We start from the raw sequence: 21,490 nt of genomic DNA, 5'->3' as shown, positions 1-21,490 counted from the left end.
CTATATATATTTTGGAATCAACCTCAACCCTGTATAGCTAACTCCAACATTCACATATAGAGTGTCTATGGTTGTTCCGAAATATATATAGATGTGTCGACATGATAGGTCGAAACATTGTATATGTGTCTATGGTATCTCAAGATTACATAATATACAATACAAGTTGATTAAGTTATGGTTGGAATAGATTTGTTACCAATTTTCACGTAGCTAAAATGAGAAAAATTATCCAATCTTGTTTTACCCATAACTTCTTCATTTTAAATCCGTTTTGAGTGAATCAAATTGCTATGGTTTCATATTGAACCCTATTTTATGAATCTAAACAGAAAAAGTATAGGTTTATAGTCGGAAAAATAAGTTACAAGTCGTTTTTGTAAAGGTAGTCATTTCAGTCGAAAGAACGACGTCTAGATGACCATTTTAGAAAACATACTTCCACTTTGAGTTTAACCATAATTTTTGGATATAGTTTCATGTTCATAATAAAAATCATTTTCTCAGAATAACAACTTTTAAATCAAAGTTTATCATAGTTTTTAATTAACTAACCCAAAACAGCCCGCGGTGTTACTACGACGGCGTAAATCCGGTTTTACGGTGTTTTTCGTGTTTCCAGGTTTTAAATCATTAAGTTAGCATATCATATAGATATAGAACATGTGTTTAGTTTATTTTAAAAGTCAAGTTAGAAGGATTAACTTTTGTTTGCGAACAAGTTTAGAATTAACTAAACTATGTTCTAGTGATTACAAGTTTAAACCTTCGAATAAGATAGCTTTATACGTATGAATCGAATGATGTTATGAACATCATTACTACCTTAAGTTCCTTGGATAAACCTACTGGAAAATAGAAAAATGGATCTAGCTTCATTGGATCCTTGGATGGCTCGAAGTTCTTGAAGCAGAATCATGACACGAAAACAAGTTCAAGTAAGATCATCACTTAAAATAAGATTGTTATAGTTATAGAAATTGAACCAAAGTTTGAATATGATTATTACCTTGTATTAGAATGATAACCTACTGTAAGAAACAAAGATTTCTTGAGGTTGGATGATCACCTTACAAGATTGGAAGTGAGCTAGCAAACTTGAAAGTATTCTTGATTTTATGAAACTAGAACTTTTGGAATTTATGAAGAACACTTAGAACTTGAGAGAGATCAATTAGATGAAGAAAATTGAAGAATGAAAGTGTTTGTAGGTGTTTTTGGTCGTTGGTGTATGGATTAGATATAAAGGATATGTTATTTTGTTTTCATGTAAATAAGTCATGAATGATTACTCATATTTTTGTAATTTTATGAGATATTTCATGCTAGTTGCCAAATGATGGTTCCCACATGTGTTAGGTGACTCACATGGGCTGCTAAGAGCTGATCATTGGAGTGTATATACCAATAGTACATACATCTAAAGGCTGTGTATTGTACGAGTACGAATACGGGTGCATACGAGTAGAATTGTTGATGAAACTGAACGAGGATGTAATTGTAAGCATTTTTGTTAAGTAGAAGTATTTTGATAAGTGTATTGAAGTCTTTCAAAAGTGTATAAATACATATTAAAACACTACATGTATATACATTTTAACTGAGTCGTTAAGTCATCGTTAGTCGTTACATGTAAGTGTTGTTTTGAAACCTTTAGGTTAACGATCTTGTTAAATGTTGTTAACCCAATGTTTATAATATCAAATGAGATTTTAAATTATTATATTATCATGATATTATCATGTATGAATATCTCTTAATATGATATATATACATTAAATGTCTTTACAACGATAATCGTTACATATATGTCTCGTTTAAAAATCATTAAGTTAGTAGTCTTGTTTTTACATATGTAGTTCATTGTTAATATACTTAATGATATGTTTACTTATCATAGTATCATGTTAACTATATATATATATATATATCCATATATATGTCATCATATATTTTTTACAAGTTTTAACGTTCGTGAATCACCGGTCAACTTGGGTGGTCAATTGTCTATATGAAACATATTTCAATTAATCAAGTCTTAACAAGTTTGATTGCTTAACATGTTGGAAACATTTAATCATGTAAATATCAATCTCAATTAATATATATAAACATGGAAAAGTTCGGGTCACTACAGTACCTACCCGTTAAATAAATTTCGTCCCGAAATTTTAAGCTGTTGAAGGTGTTGACTAATCTTCTGGAAATAGATGCGGGTATTTCTTCTTCATCTGATCTTCACGCTCCCAGGTGAACTCGGGTCCTCTACGAGCATTCCATCGAACCTTAACAATTGGTATCTTGTTTTGCTTAAGTCTTTTAACCTCACGATCCATTATTTCGACGGGTTCTTCGATGAATTGGAGTTTTTCGTTGATTTGGATTTCATCTAACAGAATAGTGAGATCTTCTTTAGCAAAACATTTCTTCAAATTCGAGACGTGGAAAGTGTTATGTACAGCCGCGAGTTGTTGAGGTAACTCAAGTCGGTAAGCTACTGGTCCGACACGATCAATAATCTTGAATGGTCCAATATACCTTGGATTTAATTTCCCTCGTTTACCAAATCGAACAACGCCTTTCCAAGGTGCAACTTTAAGCATGACCATCTCTCCAATTTCAAATTCTATATCTTTTCTTTTAATGTCAGCGTAGCTCTTTTGTCGACTTTGGGCGGTTTTCAACCGTTGTTGAATTTGGATGATCTTCTCGGTAGTTTCTTGTATAATCTCCGGACCCGTAATCTGTCTATCCCCCACTTCACTCCAACAAATCGGAGACCTGCACTTTCTACCATAAAGTGCTTCAAACGGCGCCATCTCAATGCTTGAATGGTAGCTGTTGTTGTAGGAAAATTCTGCTAACGGTAGATGTCGATCCCAACTGTTTCCAAAATCAATAACACATGCTCGTAGCATGTCTTCAAGCGTTTGTATCGTCCTTTCGCTCTGCCCATCAGTTTGTGGATGATAGGCAGTACTCATGTCTGGACGAGTTCCTAATGCTTGCTGTAATGTCTGCCAGAATCTTGAAATAAATCTACCATCCCTATCAGAGATAATAGAGATTGGTATTCCATGTCTGGAGACGACTTCCTTCAAATACAGTCGTGCTAACTTCTCCATCTTGTCATCTTCTCTTATTGGCAGGAAGTGTGCTAATTTGGTGAGACGATCAACTATTACCCAAATAGTATCAAAACCACTTGCAGTCCTTGGCAATTTAGTGATGAAATCCATGGTAATGTTTTCCCATTTCCATTCTGGGATTTCGGGTTGTTGAAGTAGACCTGATGGTTTCTAATGCTCAGCTTTGACCTTAGAACACGTCAAACATTCTCCTACGTATTTAGCAACATCGGCTTTCATACCCGGCCACCAAAAATGTTTCTTGAGATCCTTGTACATCTTCCCCGTTCCAGGATGTATTGAGTATCTGGTTTTATGAGCTTCTCTAAGTACCATTTCTCTCATATCTCCAAATTTTGGTACCCAAATCCTTTCAGCCCTATACCGGGTTCCGTCTTCCCGAATATTAAGATGCTTCTCCGATCCTTTGGGTATTTCATCCTTTAAATTTCCCTCTTTTAAAACTCCTTGTTGCGCCTCCTTTATTTGAGTAGTAAGGTTATTATGAATCATTATATTCATAGAGTTTACTCGAATGGGTTCTCTGTCCTTCCTGCTCAAGGCATCGGCTACCACATTTGCCTTCCCCGGGTGGTAACGAATCTCAAAGTCGTAATCATTCAACAATTCAATCCACCTACGCTGCCTCATATTCAGTTGTTTCTGATTAAATATGTGTTGAAGACTTTTGTGGTCGGTATATATAATACTTTTGACCCCATATAAGTAGTGCCTCCAAGTCTTTAATGCAAAAACAACCGCGCCTAATTCCAAATCATGCGTCGTATAATTTTGCTCGTGAATCTTCAATTGTCTAGACGCATAAGCAATCACCTTCGTTCGTTGCATTAATACACAACCGAGACCTTGCTTTGATGCGTCACAATAAATCACAAAATCATCATTCCCTTTAGGCAATGACAATATAGGTGCCGTAGTTAGCTTTTTCTTCAATAACTGAAACGCTTTCTCTTGTTCATCCTTCCATTCAAATTTCTTCCCTTTATGCGTTAATGCAGTCAAGGGTTTTGCTATTCTGGAAAAGTCTTGGATGAACCTTCTGTAGTAACCAGCTAATCCTAAAAACTGGCGTATGTGTTTCGGAGTTTTCGGGGTTTCCCACTTTTCAACAGTTTCTATCTTTGCCGGATCCACCTTAATACCTTCTTTGTTCACTATGTGACCGAGGAATTGAACTTCTTCCAACCAAAATGCACACTTTGAAAACTTAGCGTACAATTCTTCCTTCCTCAATACTTCTAACACCTTTCTCAAATGTTCACCATGTTCTTGTTCATTCTTTGAGTAAATAAGTATGTCATCAATGAAAACAATGACAAACTTGTCAAGGTATGGTCCACACACTCGGTTCATAAGGTCCATGAACACAGCTGGTGCATTAGTTAAACCAAACGGCATGACCATAAACTCGTAATGACCGTAACGTGTTCTGAAAGCAGTCTTTGGAATATCATCTTCTTTCACCCGCATTTGATGATACCCGGAACGTAAGTCAATCTTTGAATAAACAGACGAGCCTTGTAGTTGATCAAATAAGTCGTCGATTCTCGGTAGTGGGTAGCGGTTCTTGATGGTAAGTTTGTTCAACTCTCGGTAGTCGATACACAACCTGAATGTACCATCTTTCTTCTTGACAAACAAAACAGGAGCTCCCCACGGTGATGTGCTTGGTCGAATGAAACCACGCTCTAAAAGTTCTTGTAATTGGCTTTGCAGTTCTTTCATCTCGCTGGGTGCGAGTCTGTAAGGAGCACGAGCTATTGGTACAGCTCCTGGTACAAGATCTATTTGAAATTCTACGGATCGATGTGGGGGTAATCCCGGTAATTCTTTCGGAAATACATCAGGAAATTCTTTTGCAACGGGAACATCATTGATGCTCTTTTCTTCAGTTTGTACTTTCTCGACATGTGCTAGAACAGCATAGCAACCTTTTCTTATTAGTTTTTGTGCCTTTAAATTACTAATAAGATGTAGCTTCGTGTTGCCCTTTTCTCCGTACACCATTAAGGGTTTTCCTTTTTCTCGTATAATGCGAATTGCATTTTTGTAACAAACGATTTCCGCTTTCACTTCTTTCAACCAGTCCATACCGATTATCACATCAAAACTCCCTAACTCTACTGGTATCAAATCAATCTTAAATGTTTCGCTAACCAGTTTAATTTCTCGATTCCGACATATATTATCTGCTGAAATTAATTTACCATTTGCTAATTCTAGTAAAAATTTACTATCCAAAGGCGTCAATGGACAACTTAATTTAGCACAAAAATCTCTACTCATATAGCTTCTATCCGCACCCGAATCAAATAAAACGTAAGCAGATTTATTGTCAATAAGAAACGTACCCGTAACAAGCTCCGGGTCTTCCTGTGCCTCTGCCGCATTAATATTGAAAACTCTTCCGCGGCCTTGTCCATTCGTGTTCTCCTGGTTCGGGAAATTTCTAATAATGTGGCCCGGTTTTCCACATTTATAACAAACTACATTGGCATAACTTGCTCCGACACTACTTGCTCCACCATTACTCGTTCCGACACCATTTGTTCCTTTCGTTCTGTTAACCCCTGGTCCGTAGACCTCACACTTCGCCGCGCTATGACCATTTCTTTTACACTTGTTGCAAAATTTGGTGCAGAACCCCGAGTGATACTTTTCACACCTTTGGCATAGCTGCTTCTGATTATTGTTGTTGTTGCGGTTGTTATTGTTATTGGGATGATTGTTGTAGTTGTTGTTGTTGTTGTTATTGTTGTTGTTGTTGTTGGGCCATTTGTTGTAGTTGCGATTGATGTTGCGATTGTTGGGATAGTTGTTGCGATTATTGTTGTAATTGCTGTTGTTGTATTGGCGATTCTTATCACCATTTTCCTCCCACTTTCTTTTGACTTGCTTCACATTGGCCTCTTCAGCCGTCTGTTCTTTAATTCTTTCCTCAATCTGGTTCACTAGTTTGTGAGCCATTCTACATGCCTGTTGTATGGAGGCGGGCTCGTGAGAACTTATATCTTCTTGGATTCTTTCCGGTACTCCTTTCACAAACGCGTCGATCTTCTCTTCCTCATCTTCGAACGCTCCCGGACACAATAGGCACAATTCTGTGAATCGTCTTTCATACGTGGTAATATCAAATCCTTGGGTTCGTAACCCTCTAAGTTCTGTCTTGAGCTTATTGACCTCGGTTCTGGGACGGTACTTCTCGTTCATCAAGTGCTTGAATGCTGACCACGGTAGTGCGTACGCATCGTCTTGTCCCACTTGCTCTAGATAGGTATTCCACCATGTTAACGCAGAACCTGTGAAGGTATGCGTAGCGTACTTCACTTTATCCTCTTCAGTACACTTACTTATGGCAAACACCGATTCGACCTTCTCGGTCCACCGTTTCAATCCGATCGGTCCTTCGGTTCCATCAAATTCCAAAGGTTTGCAGGCAGTAAATTCTTTGTAGGTGCATCCTACACGATTTCCTGTACTGCTAGATCCAAGGTTATTGTTGGTATGTAGCGCAGCCTGTACTGCGGCTATGTTTGAAGCTAGAAAAGTACGGAATTCCTCTTCATTCATATTCACGGTGTGTCGAGTAGTCGGTGCCATTTCCTTCAAAATAGTCAAATGGAATAAGTTAATCATACAGAATATTAAGAGTAGTTAATAGTATTTCGTAGCATAATATGAACTCATTTATAAAAGCTTTTTCTTCATATTAGCGTTTTATAAGTTTAAATTCGGGTAGTACCTACCCGTTAAGTTCATACTTAGTAGCTAATATACAATTCAACTACTACAATTCTATATGAAAAACTGATTATAATAATATTTCGCGTTCAAACTTTTACACAATATTTTACAAACTTACAATACCGCTTATTTTACATATAGCATGAAATATAGCACACAATAAATTTGATACAAGATGGTTGTGAAGATAATTCTAGCTAGTACACAAGTCGTTCAGCAAAGGCAATAAAGACACGTAATTCATACGTCCAGAAACAAGTCATGCATTCTGGTTTTACTAGGATTACTTCCCATCCTTGGTCTTGTGGAACATAACCGTTATGGCCGTTGATAAGACAGCGTGTTGTAACGTCGTCAAAGGGACGAGGGTTACGTAATGACCAACAGTCTCGTAATAACCTAAAAACCTCATTTCTTACCCCAATTACCGACTCCGTCACTTGTGGGAACATTTTGTTTAATAGTTGTAGCCCGATGTTCTTGTTCTCACTTTGGTGAGAAGCGAACATTACTAACCCGTAAGCATAACATGCTTCTTTATGTTGCATGTTAGCCGCTTTTTCTAAATCACGAAGTCCTATATTCGGATATACTGAGTCAAAATAATTTCTTAACCCGTTGCGTAAAATAGCATTTGGGTTCCCCGCAATATATGCGTCAAAGTAAACACATCGTAACTTATGGATTTCCCAATGTGATATTCCCCATCTTCCGAACGAAAGCCTTTTATAAACCAAGGCATTCTTGGAACGTTCTTCGAATGTCTTACAAACTGATCTCGCCTTAAATAGTTGTGCCGAGGAATTCTGACCGACTCTAGACAAGATTTCATCAATCATGTCTCCGGGTAGGTCTCTTAAAATATTGGGTTGTCTATCCATTTTGTGTTTTTATACTGTAAAATAGACAAGAGTTAGATTCATAAAAAAAATACTTATTAATACAAGCAATTTTTACATACATCATAAAGCATAAGCACACTATATTACATATATTACACCACACGAATATAACTATCTTATTCCGACTCGCTCGTTTCTTCTTGTTCGGTTTTGGTTCGTTTTGCCAAGTTTCTAGGGATATATGATGTTCCCCTAATACGAGCCGTCGTTATCCACATTGGTTTAGAAAAACCTGGTGGTTTAGAGGTTCCCGGGTCATTGTTACAACTTAAGGACTTCGGGGGTTGACGATACATATAAAGTTCATCGGGGTTGGAATTAGATTTCTCTATTTTTATGCCCTTTCCCTTATTATTTTCTTTTGCCTTTTTAAATTCAGTTGGGGTAATTTCTATAACATCATCGGAATTCTCGTCGGAATCCGATTCATCGGAGAATTGGTAATCCTCCCAATATTTTGCTTCCTTGGCGGAAACACCATTGACCATAATTAACCTTGGTCGGTTGGTTGAGGATTCTCTTTTACTTAACCGTTTTATTATTTCCCCCACCGGTTCTATTTCTTCTTCCGGTTCCGATTCTTCTTCCGGTTCCGATTCTTCTTCCGGTTCCGACTCTTCTTCCGGTTCCTCTTCGGGAACTTGTGAATCAGTCCACGAATCATTCCAATTTACATTTGACTCTTCATTATTATTAGGTGAGTCAATGAGACTTGTTCTAGAGGTAGACATCTATCACATAATATCAAACATGATAAGAGATTAATATATCACATAATATTCATATGTTAAAAATATATAGTTTCCAACAAAAATGTTAAGCAATCATTTTTAAAGAAAACACGGTCGAAGTCCAGACTCACTAATGCATCCTAACAAACTCGATAAGACACACTAATGCAAATTTTCTGGTTCTCTAAGACCAACGCTCGGATACCAACTGAAATGTCTCGTTCTTATTGATTAAAAACGTTCCATATTAATTGATTTCGTTGCGAGGTTTTGACCTCTATATGAGACGTTTTTCAAAGACTGCATTCATTTTTAAAACAAACCATAACCTTTATTTCATAGATAAAGGTTTTAAAAAGCTTTACGTAGATTATCAAATAATGATAATCTAAAATATCCTGTTTACACACGACCATTACATAATGGTTTACAATACAAATATGTTACAACAAAATAAGTTTCTTGAATGCAGTTTTTACACAATATCATACAAGCATGGACTCCAAATCTCGTCCTTATTTAAGTATGTGACAGCGGAAGCTCTTAATAATCACCTAAGAATAAACATGCTTAAAACGTCAACAAAAATGTTGGTGAGTTATAGGTTTAACTTATATATATCAAATCATAATAATAGACCACAAGATTTCATATTTCAATACACATCCCATACATAGAGATAAAAAATCATTCATATGGTGAACACCTGGTAACCGACATTAACAAGATGCATATATAAGAATATCCCCATCATTCCGGGACACCCTTTGGATATGATATAAATTTCAAAGTACTAAAGCATCCGGTACTTTGGATGGGGTTTGTTAGGCCCAATAGATCTATCTTTAGGATTCGCGTCAATTAGGGTGTCTGTTCCCTAATTCTTAGATTACCAGACTTAATAAAAAGGGGCATATTCGATTTCGATAATTCAACCATAGAATGTAGTTTCACGTACTTGTGTCTATTTTGTAAATCATTTATAAAACCTGCATGTATTCTCATCCCAAAAATATTAGATTTTAAAAGTGGGACTATAACTCACTTTCACAGATTTTTACTTCGTCGGGAAGTAAGACTTGGCCACTGGTTGATTCACGAACCTATAACAATATATACATATATATCAAAGTATGTTTAAAATATATTTACAACACTTTTAATATATTTTGATGTTTTATGTTTATTAAGTCAGCTGTCCTCGTTAGTAACCTACAACTAGTTGTCCACAGTTAGATGTACAGAAATAAATAGATAAATATTATCTTGAATCAATCCACGACCCAGTGTACACGTATCTCAGTATTGATCACAACTCAAACTATATATATTTTGGAATCAACCTCAATCCTGTATAGCTAACTCCAACATTCACATATAGAGTGTCTATGGTTGTTCCGAAATATATATAGATGTGTCGACATGATAGGTCAAAACATTGTATACGTGTCTATGGTATCTCAAGATTACATAATATACAATACAAGTTGATTAAGTTATGGTTGGAATAGATTTGTTACCAATTTTCACGTAGCTAAAATGAGAAAAATTATCCAATCTTGTTTTACCCATAACTTCTTCATTTTAAATCCGTTTTGAGTGAATCAAATTGCTATGGTTTCATATTGAACCCTATTTTATGAATCTAAACAGAAAAAGTATAGGTTTATAGTCAGAAAAATAAGTTACAAGTCGTTTTTGTAAAGGTAGTCATTTCAGTCGAAAGAACGACGTCTAGATGACCATTTTAGAAAACATACTTCCACTTTGAGTTTAACCATAATTTTTGGATATAGTTTCATGTTCATAATAAAAATCATTTTCTCAGAATAACAACTTTTAAATCAAAGTTTATCATAGTTTTTAATTAACTAACCCAAAACAGCCCGCGGTGTTACTACGACGGCGTAAATCCGGTTTTACGGTGTTTTTCGTGTTTCCAGGTTTTAAATCATTAAGTTAGCATATCATATAGATATAGAACATGTGTTTAGTTTATTTTAAAAGTCAAGTTAGAAGGATTAACTTTTGTTTGCGAACAAGTTTAGAATTAACTAAACTATGTTCTAGTGATTACAAGTTTAAACCTTCGAATAAGATAGCTTTATATGTATGAATCGAATGATGTTATGAACATCATTACTACCTTAAGTTCCTTGGATAAACCTACTGGAAAAGAGAAAAATGGATCTAGCTTCAATGGATCCTTGGGTGGCTCGAAGTTCTTGAAGCAGAATCATGACACGAAAACAAGTTCAAGTAAGATCATCACTTAAAATAAGATTGTTATAGTTATAGAAATTGAACCAAAGTTTGAATATGATTATTACCTTGTATTAGAATGATAACCTACTGTAAGAAACAAAGATTTCTTGAGGTTGGATGATCACCTTACAAGATTGGAAGTGAGCTAGCAAACTTGAAAGTATTCTTGATTTTATGAAACTAGAACTTTTGGAATTTATGAAGAACACTTAGAACTTGAAGATAGAACTTGAGAGAGATCAATTAGATGAAGAAAATTGAAGAATGAAAGTGTTTGTAGGTGTTTTTGGTCGTTGGTGTATGGATTAGATATAAAGGATATGTTATTTTGTTTTCATGTAAATAAGTCATGAATGATTACTCATATTTTTGTAATTTTATGAGATATTTCATGCTAGTTGCCAAATGATGGTTCCTACATGTGTTAGGTGACTCACATGGGCTGCTAAGAGCTGATCATTGGAGTGTATATACCAATAGTACATACATCTAAAAGCTGTGTATTGTACGAGTACGAATACGGGTGCATACGAGTAGAATTGTTGATGAAACTGAACGAGGATGTAATTGTAAGCATTTTTGTTAAGTAGAAGTATTTTGATAAGTGTATTGAAGTCTTTCAAAAGTGTATAAATACATATTAAAACACTACATGTATATACATTTTAACTGAGTCGTTAAGTCATCGTTAGTCGTTACATGTAAGTGTTGTTTTGAAACCTTTAGGTTAACGATCTTGTTAAATGTTGTTAACCCAATGTTTATAATATCAAATGAGATTTTAAATTATTATATTATCATGATATTATCATGTATGAATATCTCTTAATATGATATATATACATTAAATGTCTTTACAACGATAATCGTTACATATATGTCTCGTTTAAAAATCATTAAGTTAGTAGTCTTGTTTTTACATATGTAGTTCATTGTTAATATACTTAATGATATGTTTACTTATCATAGTATCATGTTAACTATATATATATATATATCCATATATATGTCATCATATATTTTTTACAAGTTTTAACGTTCGTGAATCACCGGTCAACTTGGGTGGTCAATTGTCTATATGAAACATATTTCAATTAATCAAGTCTTAACAAGTTTGATTGCTTAACATGTTGGAAACATTTAATCATGTAAATATCAATCTCAATTAATATATATAAACATGAAAAAGTTCGGGTCACTACAGCAGAAGCACAGGAAGACCCGGAGCTTATTACGGGTACGTTTCTTATTGACGATAAATCTGCTTATGTTTTATTTGATTCGGGTGCGGATAGAAGCTATATGAGTAGAGAATTTTGTGCTAAATTAAATTGCCCATTGACGCCTTTGGATAGTAAATTTTTACTCGAATTAGCAAACGGTAAATTAATTTCAGCAGATAATATATGTCAGGATAGAGAAATTAAATTGGGGGATGAAACGTTTAAAATTGATTTAATACCAGTCGTGTTAGGGAGTTTTGATGTAATAATTGGCATGGACTGGTTGAAAAAGGTAAGAGCAGAGGTCGTTTGTTACAAAAATGCGATTCGCATTATGCGTGAAAAGGGAAAACCTTTAATGGTGTACGGAGAAAAGAACAATGCGAAATTAAATCTTATTAGTAGTTTGAAGGCGCAAAAACTAATAAGAAAAGGTTGTTACGTCATTCTAGCACACATCAAGGAAGTTAAACCTGAAGAAAAGAACATCAGTGATGTTCCCGTCGCAAAAGAATTTCCCGATGTATTTCCGAAAGAATTACCGGGATTAGCCCCACATCGATCCGTTGAATTTAAAATAGATCTTGTACCAGGAGCTGCACCAATAGCTCGTGCTCCATATAGACTCGCACCCAGCGAAATGAAAGAATTACAAAGTCAGTTACAAGAACTTTTAGAGCGTGGTTTCATTCGACCAAGTACATCACCATGTGGAGCTCCTGTTTTGTTTGTCAAGAATAAGGATGGTACATTTAGGTTGTGTATCGACTACCGAGAGTTGAACAAACTTACCATCAAGAACCGCTACCCACTACCGAGAATCGATGACTTATTTGATCAACTACAAGGCTCGTCTGTTTATTCGAAGATCGATTTACGTTCTGGATATCATCAAATGCGGGTGAAGGAGGATGATATTCCAAAGACTGCTTTTAGGACACGTTACGGTCATTAGGAGTTTATGGTTATGCCGTTTGGATTGACTAACGCACCAGCTGTGTTCATGGACCTCATGAACCGAGTGTGTGGACCATATCTTGACAAGTTTGTCATTGTTTTCATCGATGACATACTTATTTACTCGAAGAATGATCAAGAGCACTAAGAACATTTGAGAAAAGTGTAGTGACCCGAACTTTTCCATGTTTATATATATTAATTGAGATTGATGTTTACATGATTAAATGTTTCCAACATGTTAAGCAATCAAACTTGTTAAGACTTGATTAATTGAAATATGTTTCATATAGACAATTGACCACCCAAGTTGATCGGTGATTCACGAACGTTAAAACTTGTAAAAACTATATGATGACATATATATGGATATATATATATATATATATAGTTAACATGATACTATGATAAGAAAACATATCATAAAGTATATTAACAATGAACTACATATGTAAAAACAAGACTACTAACTTAATGATTTTTAAACGAGACATATATGTAACGATTATCGTTGTAAAGACATTTAATGTATATATATCATATTAAGAGATATTGATACATGATAATATCATGATAACATAATAATTTAAAATCTCATTTGATATTATAAACATTGGGTTAACAATATTTAACAAGATCGTTAACCTAAAGGTTTCAAAACAACACTTACATGTAACGACTAACGATGACTTAACGACTCAGTTAAAATGTATATACATGTAGTGTTTTAATATGTATTTATACACTTTTGAAAGACTTCAATACACTTATCAAAATACTTCTACTTAACAAAAATGCTTACAATTACATCCTCGTTCAGTTTCATCAACAATTCTACTCGTATGCACCCGTATTCGTACTCGTACAATACACAGCTTTTAGATGTATGTACTATTGGTATATACACTCCAATGATCAGCTCTTAGCAGCCCATGTGAGTCACCTAACACATGTGGGAACCATCATTTGGCAACTAGCATGAAATATCTCATAAAATTACAAAAATATGAGTAATCATTCATGACTTATTTACATGAAAACAAAATTACATATCCTTTATATCTAATCCATACACCAACGACCAAAAACACCTACAAACACTTTCATTCTTCAATTTTCTTCATCTAATTGATCTCTCTCAAGTTCTATCTTCAAGTTCTAAGTGTTCTTCATAAATTCCAAAAGTTCTAGTTTCATAAAATCAAGAATACTTTCAAGTTTGCTAGCTCACTTCCAATCTTGTAAGGTGATCATCCAACCTCAAGAAATCTTTGTTTCTTACAGTAGGTTATCATTCTAATACAAGGTAATAATCATATTCAAACTTTGGTTCAATTTCTATAACTATAACAATCTTATTTCAAGTGATGATCTTACTTGAACTTGTTTTCGTGTCATGATTCTGCTTCAAGAACTTCGAGCCATCCAAGGATCCATTGAAGCTAGATCCATTTTTATCTTTTCCAGTAGGTTTATCCAAGGAGCTTAAGGTAGTAATGATGTTCATAACATCATTCGATTCATACATATAAAGCTATCTTATTCGAAGGTTTAAACTTGTAATCACTAGAACATAGTTTAGTTAATTCTAAACTTGTTCGCAAACAAAAGTTAATCCTTCTAACTTGACTTTTAAAATCAACTAAACACATGTTCTATATCTATAAGATATGCTAACTTAATGATTTAAAACCTGGAAACACGAAAAACACCGTAAAACCGGATTTACGCCGTCGTAGTAACACCGCGGGCTGTTTTGGGTTAGTTAATTAAAAACTATGATAAACTTTGATTTAAAAGTTGTTATTCTGAGAAAATGATTTTTATTATGAACATGAAACTATATCCAAAAATTATGGTTAAACTCAAAGTGGAAGTATGTTTTCTAAAATGGTCATCTAGACGTCGTTCTTTCGACTGAAATGACTACCTTTACAAAAACGACTTGTAACTTATTTTTCCGACTATAAACCTATACTTTTTCTGTTTAGATTCATAAAATAGAGTTCAATATGAAACCATAGCAATTTGATTCACTCAAAACGGATTTAAAATGAAGAAGTTATGGGTAAAACAAGATTGGATAATTTTTCTCATTTTAGCTACGTGAAAATTGGTAACAAATCTATTCCAACCATAACTTAATCAACTTGTATTGTATATTATGTAATCTTGAGATACCATAGACACGTATACAATGTTTCGACCTATCATGTCGACACATCTATATATATTTCGGAACAACCATAGACACTCTATATGTGAATGTTGGAGTTAGCTATACAGGGTTGAGGTTGATTCCAAAATATATATAGTTTGAGTTGTGATCAATACTGAGATACGTATACACTGGGTCGTGGATTGATTCAAGATAATATTTATCGATTTATTTCTGTATATCTAACTGTGGACAACTAGTTATAGGTTACTAACGAGGACAGCTGACTTAATAAACTTAAAACATCAAAATATATTAAAAGTGTTGTAAATATATTTTGAACATACTTTAATATATATGTATATATTGTTATAGGTTCGTGAATCAACAGTGGCCAAGTCTTACTTCCCGACGAAGTAAAAATATGTGAAAGTGAGTTATAGTCCCACTTTTAAAATCTAATATTTTTGGGATGAGAATACATGCAGGTTTTATAAATGATTTACAAAATAGACACAAGTACGTGAAACTACATTCTATGGTTGAATTATCGAAATCGAATATGCCCCTTTTTATTAAGTCTGGTAATCTAAGAATTAGGGAACAGACACCCTAATTGACGCGAATCCTAAAGATAGATCTATTGGGCCTAACAAACCCCATCCAAAGTACCGGATGCTTTAGTACTTCGAAATTATATCATATCCGAAGGGTGTCCCGGAATGATGGGGATATTCTTATATATGCATCTTGTTATTGTCGGTTACCAGGTGTTCACCATATGAATGATTTTTATCTCTATGTATGGGATGTGTATTGAAATATGAAATCTTGTGGTCTATTGTTACGATTTGATATATATAGGTTAAACCTATAACTCACCAACATTTTTGTTGACGTTTTAAGCATGTTTATTTTCAGGTGATTATTAAGAGCTTCCGCTGTCGCATACTTAAATAAGGACAAGATTTGGAGTCCATGCTTGTATGATATTGTGTAAAAACTGCATTCAAGAAACTTATTTTGTTGTAACATATTTGTATTGTAAACCATTATGTAATGGTCGTGTGTAAACAGGATATTTTAGATTATCATTATTTGATAATCTACGTAAAGTTTTTTAAACCTTTATTGATGAAATAAAGGTTATGGTTTGTTTAAAAATGAATGCAGTCTTTGAAAAACGTCTCATATAGAGGTCAAAACCTCGCAACGAAATCAATTAATATGGAACGTTTTTAATCAATAAGAACGGGACATTTCAGTTGGTATCAGAGCGTTGGTCTTAGAGAACCAGAAAATTTGCATTAGTGTGTCTTATCGAGTTTGTTAGGATGCATTAGTGAGTCTGGACTTCGACCGTGTTTTCTTTAAAAATGATTGCTTAACATTTTTGTTGGAAACTATATATTTTTAACATATGAATATTATGTGATATATTAATCTCTTAACGTGTTTGATATTATGTGATAGATGTCTACCTCTAGAACAAGTCCCATTGACTCACCTAATAATAATGAAGAGTCAAATGTAAATTGGAATGATTTGTGGACTGATTCACAAGTTCCCGAAGAGGAACCGGAAGAAGAGTCGGAACCGGAAGAAGAATCGGAACCGGAAGAAGAATCGGAACCGGATGAAGAAATAGAACCGGTGGGGGAAATAATAAAACGGTTAAGTAAAAGAAAATCCTCAACCAATCGACCAAAGTTAATTATGGTCAATGGTGTTTCCGCCAAGGAAGCAAAATATTGGGAGGATTACCAATTCTCCGATGAATCGGATTCCGACGAGAATTCCGATGATGTTATAGAAATTACCCCAACTGAATTTAAAAAGGCAAAAGAAAATAATAAGGGAAAGGGCATAAAAATAGAGAAATCTAATTCCAACCCCGATGAACTTTATATGTATCGTCAACCCCCGAAGTCCTTAAGTTGTAACAATGACCCGGGAACCTCTAAACCACCAGGTTTTTCTAAACCAATGTGGACAACGACGGATCGTATTAGGGGAACATCATATATCCCTAGAAACTTGGCAAAACGAACCAAAACCGAAGAAGAAGAAACGAGCGAGTCGGAATAAGATAGTTGTATTCGTGTGGTGTAATATATGTAATATAGTGTTCTTATGCTTTATGATATATGTAAAAATTGCTTGTATTAATAAGTATTTTTTTTATGAATCTAACTCTTGTCTATTTTACAGTTTAAAAACACAAAATGGATAGACAACCCAATATTTTAAGAGACCTACCCGGAGACATGATTGATGAAATCTTGTCTAGAGTCGGCCAGAATTCTTCGGCACAACTATTTAAGGCGAGATCAGTTTGTAAGATATTCGAAGAACGTTCCAAGAATGTCTTGGTTTATAAGAGACTTTCGTTTGAAAGATGGGGGATATCACATTGGGAAACCCATAAGTTACGATGTGTTTACTTTGACGCATATATTGCGGGGAACCCAAATGCTATTTTACGCAACGGGTTAAGAAATTATTTTGACTCAATATATCCGAATATTGGACTTCGTGATTTAGAAAAAGCGGCTAACATGCAACATAAAGAAGCATGTTATGCTTACGGATTAGTAATGTTCGCTTCTCACCAAAGTGAGAACAAGAACATCGGGCTACAACTATTAAACAAAACGTTTCCACAAGTGACGGAGTCGGTAATTGGGGTAAGAAATGAGGTTTTTAGATTATTACGGGACTGTTGGACATTACGTAACCCTCGTCCCTTTGATGACGTTACAACACGCTGTCTTATCAACGGCCATAACGGTTATGTTGCACAAAACCAAGGATGGGAAGTAGTCCTAGTAAAACCAGAATGCATGACTTGTTTCTGGACGTATGAATTACGTGTCTTTATTGCCTTTGCTGAACGACTTGTGTACTAGCTAGAATTGTCTTCACAACTATCTTGTATCAAAGTTATTGTGTGCTATATTTCATGCTTTATGTAAAATAAGCGGTATTGTAAGTTTGTAAAATATTGTATAAAAGTTTGAACGCGAAATATTATTATAATCAGTTTTTCATATAGAATTGTAGTAGTTGAATTGTATATTAGCTACTAAGTATGAACTTAACGGGTAGGTACTACCCGAATTTAAACTTATAAAACGCTAATATGAAGAAAAAGCTTTTATAAATGAGTTCATATTATGCTACGAAATACTATTAACTACTCTTAATATTCTGTATGATTAACTTGTTCCATTTAACTATTTTGAAGGAAATGGCACCGACTACTCGACACACCGTGAATATGAATGAAGAGGAATTCCGTACTTTTCTAGCTTCAAACATAGCCGCAGTACAGGCTGCGCTACATACCAACAATAACCTTGGATCTAGCAGTACAGGAAATCGTGTAGGATGCACCTACAAAGAATTCACTGCCTGCAAACCTTTGGAATTTGATGGAACCGAAGGACCGATCGGATTGAAACGGTGGACCGAGAAGGTTGAATCGGTGTTTGCCATAAGTAAGTGTACTGAAGAGGACAAAGTGAAGTACGCTACGCATACCTTCACAGGTTCTGCGTTAACATGGTGGAATACCTATCTAGAGCAAGTGGGACAAGATGATGCGTACGCACTACCGTGGTCAGCATTCAAGCACTTGATGAACGAGAAGTACCGTCCCAGAACCGAGGTCAATAAGCTCAAGACAGAACTTAGAGGGTTACGAACCCAAGGATTTGATATTACCACGTATGAAAGACGATTCACAGAATTGTGTCTATTATGTCCGGGAGCATTCGAAGATGAGGAAGAGAAGATCGACGCATTTGTGAAAGGATTACCGGAAAGAATCCAAGAAGATATAAGTTCACACGAGCCCGCCTCCATACAACAGGCATGTAGAATGGCTCACAAACTAGTGAACCAGATTGAAGAAAGAATTAAAGAACAGACTGCTGAAGAGGCCAATGTGAAGCAAGTCAAAAGAAAGTGGGAGGAAAATGGTGATAAGAATCACCAATACAACAACAACAGCAATCGCAACAATTATCCCAACAATCGCAACATCAATCGCAACTACAACAAACGGCCCAACAACAACAACAACAACAACAACAACAGCAACTACAACAATCATCCCAACAACAATAATAACCGCAACAACAACAACAATCAGAAGCAGCTATGCCAAAGGTGTGAAAAGAATCACTCGGGGTTCTGCACCAAATTTTGCAACAAGTGTAAAAGAAATGGTCATAGCGCGGCGAAGTGTGAGGTCTACGGACCAGGGGTTAATAGAATGAAAGGAACAAATGGTGTCGGAACGAGTAATGGCGGAGCAAGTAGTGTCGGAGCAAGTTATGCCAATGTAGTTTGTTATAAATGTGGAAAACCAGGCCACATTATTAGAAATTGCCCGAACCAGGAGAACACGAATGGACAAGGCCGTGGAAGAGTTTTCAATATTAATGCGGCAGAGGCACAGGAAGACCCGGAGCTTGTTACGGGTACGTTTCTTATTGACAATAAATCTGCTTACGTTTTATTTGATTCGGGTGCGGATAGAAGCTATATGAGTAGAGATTTTTGTGCTAAATTAAGTTGTCCATTGACGCCTTTGGATAGTAAATTTTTACTCGAATTAGCAAATGGTAAATTAATTTCAGCAGATAATATATGTCGGAATCGAGAAATTAAACTGGTTAGCGAAACATTTAAGATTGATTTGATACCAGTAGAGTTAGGGAGTTTTGATGTGATAATCGGTATGGACTGGTTGAAAGAAGTGAAAGCGGAGATCGTTTGTTACAAAAATGCAATTCGCATTATACGAGAAAAAGGAAAACCCTTAATGGTGTACGGAGAAAAGGGCAACACGAAGCTACATCTTATTAGTAATTTGAAGGCACAAAAACTAATAAGAAAAGGTTGCTATGCTGTTCTAGCACACGTCGAGAAAGTACAAACTGAAGAAAAGAGCATCAATGATGTTCCCGTCGCAAAAGAATTTCCTGATGTATTTCCGAAAGAATTACCGGGATTACCCCCACATCGATCCGTTGAATTTCAAATAGATCTTGTACCAGGAGCTGCACCAATAGCTCGTGCTCCTTACAGACTCGCACCCAGCGAGATGAAAGAACTACAAAGCCAATTACAAGAACTTTTAGAGCGTGGTTTCATTCGACCAAGCACATCACCGTGGGGAGCTCCTGTTTTGTTTGTCAAGAAGAAAGATGGTACATTCAGGTTGTGTATCGACTACCGAGAGTTGAACAAACTTACCATCAAGAACCGCTACCCACTACCGAGAATCGACGACTTATTTGATCAACTACAAGGCTCGTCTGTTTATTCAAAGATTGACTTACGTTCCGGGTATCATCAAATGCGGGTGAAAGAAGATGATATTCCAAAGACTGCTTTCAGAACACGTTACGGTCATTACGAGTTTATGGTCATGCCGTTTGGTTTAACTAATGCACCAGCTGTGTTCATGGACCTTATGAACCGAGTGTGTGGACCATACCTTGACAAGTTTGTCATTGTTTTCATTGATGACATACTTATTTACTCAAAGAATGACCAAGAACACGGTGAACATTTGAGAAAGGTGTTAGAAGTATTGAGGAAGGAAGAATTGTACGCTAAGTTTTCAAAGTGTGCATTTTGGTTGGAAGAAGTTCAATTCCTCGGTCACATAGTGAACAAAGAAGGTATTAAGGTGGATCCGGCAAAGATAGAAACTGTTGAAAAGTGGGAAACCCCGAAAACTCCGAAACACATACGCCAGTTTTTAGGACTAGCTGGTTACTACAGAAGGTTCATCCAAGACTTTTCCAGAATAGCAAAACCCTTGACTGCATTAACGCATAAGGGAAGAAATTTGAATGGAATGATGAACAAGAGAAAGCGTTTCAGTTATTGAAGAAAAAGCTAACTACGGCACCTATATTGTCATTGCCTGAAGGGAATGATGATTTTGTGATTTATTGTGATGCATCAAAGCAAGGTCTCGGTTGTGTATTAATGCAACGAACGAAGGTGATTGCTTATGCGTCTAGACAATTGAAGATTCACGAACAAAATTATACGACGCATGATTTGGAATTAGGCGCGGTTGTTTTTGCATTAAAGACTTGGAGGCACTACTTATATGGAGTCAAAAGTATTATATATACCGACCACAAAAGTCTTCAACACATATTTAATCAGAAACAACTGAATATGAGGCAGCGTAGGTGGATTGAATTATTGAATGATTACGACTTTGAGATTCGTTACCACCCGGGGAAGGCAAATGTGGTAGCCGATGCCTTGAGCAGGAAGGACAGAGAACCCATTCGAGTAAAATCTATGAATATAATGATTCATAATAACC

This window comes from Rutidosis leptorrhynchoides, chromosome 2 (genome assembly GCF_046630445.1).
Source record: "Rutidosis leptorrhynchoides isolate AG116_Rl617_1_P2 chromosome 2, CSIRO_AGI_Rlap_v1, whole genome shotgun sequence".
Classification (NCBI taxonomy): domain Eukaryota; kingdom Viridiplantae; phylum Streptophyta; class Magnoliopsida; order Asterales; family Asteraceae; genus Rutidosis; species Rutidosis leptorrhynchoides.
This window is presented reverse-complemented; position numbering follows the sequence as displayed.